At 37.8% G+C, this 1310-nt stretch overlaps 1 protein-coding gene across 1 annotated transcript in view; it reads left to right on the forward strand.

The window, feature by feature from the left end:
- Nucleotides 1–1310, forward strand: part of LOC110460993 (voltage-dependent calcium channel subunit alpha-2/delta-3-like) — a 50807-nt gene that overhangs the window by 15181 nt on the left and 34316 nt on the right. The gene's annotated exons all lie outside the window — the stretch shown is intronic.

Below are 1310 nucleotides of genomic sequence, written 5' to 3' on the forward strand. Positions count from 1 at the left end.
AGTATATGTGGTGACTATATAATATATCCTGTTACCAGTATATGTGGTGCCTATATATCCTGTTTCTAGTATATGTGGTGACTATATAATATATCCTGTTACCAGTATATGTGGTGCCTATATATCCTGTTTCTAGTATATGTGGTGACTATATAATATATCCTGTTAGAATACTAAGCATACATACCTACATATTGATTGACTCTCCTCCTTCTACCTCTTACCTGAAGCTTTTGCAAAACACAACATGGACAATGTTAATTCAACATTCATTAAGCAAAATTTCTAGATACCATATTCACCTATAAGAGCATATTTAGAAAAAGTATGGTATACTAAAGGTATACTTCAAATTCAAATATCTATGCAAGAACTTCAGGTCAAGCTTATGCAATAACTCTGAAGTTCATAAGCTAGTGTCACTTGCCGATGGCTAGATTGTCCAATATTTAAAAAAAAAAAATGATGTGTTTTGATTATAATATCATAATACTATGCTGTCGTCTGATTGTGACATGATAATAGTTTTGGTCACTGAGTGCACTCGTGTGATCCCGCATGAGGGTTCCATGTACGGTACACATGTTTAGAGAGGCGAGAGAATATTATACTAGTATAGTATGTAGTGGCTGTTATGTATCCCATGTTACCTTCATACTATTATATTATCATATATCATATCTTTAACCCATTCACCCCTGAAAGTTCACAATGAACTATTCCAACCTTTGAATTGGAAGAGTTCAAATGTGTCTTCAGGGGTGAATGAGTTAATCATAGCGGCAGGCTTTCTGTTCAGATAGAGATGAAGTGACAGTAGATAAATAGAATAAGAGGTTGTATCGGTGCCCCTAGCTTTTCTACCCAAAAAATCAGTCGCAACACATGCAACGTGTGGTCTAGCATAGATCTTATTACAGCATAACGGGATTTTGTTGCACAAACGGGATTATGTTAGCTTGCAGGATCTGATTGTGGTAGACTGTACCAGGCAACTTTCCATCAATGACCACCAGAGGCGTTCTGCCATTTGCTGTCTTGTTACGGAAGGGACAAATGTCCTGAAAATGCTCTCCAACACTTCTTTCCCAGTTGAACCGAGACTCCTCTGAAAACTAGATACACGCCCAATCCTGTCTAGTAAATGTGAGATGTCTTCTGCACTAGGAAAGGCATGTAACACTATGATGTCAATGCAGGATGGGGTTGATAGTGGGATCTTTTGGACGAATGTTCTGTTCATCCAGGCGGTTTCTCAAACTTCTTGGACTGATTCTCCGTATTCCAGGAATCAGCTTCTCAACGTTAAA

The sequence above is a fragment of the Mizuhopecten yessoensis genome, unplaced genomic scaffold (genome assembly GCF_002113885.1).
Source record: "Mizuhopecten yessoensis strain PY_sf001 unplaced genomic scaffold, ASM211388v2 scaffold10529, whole genome shotgun sequence".
Lineage (NCBI taxonomy): Eukaryota > Metazoa > Mollusca > Bivalvia > Pectinida > Pectinidae > Mizuhopecten > Mizuhopecten yessoensis.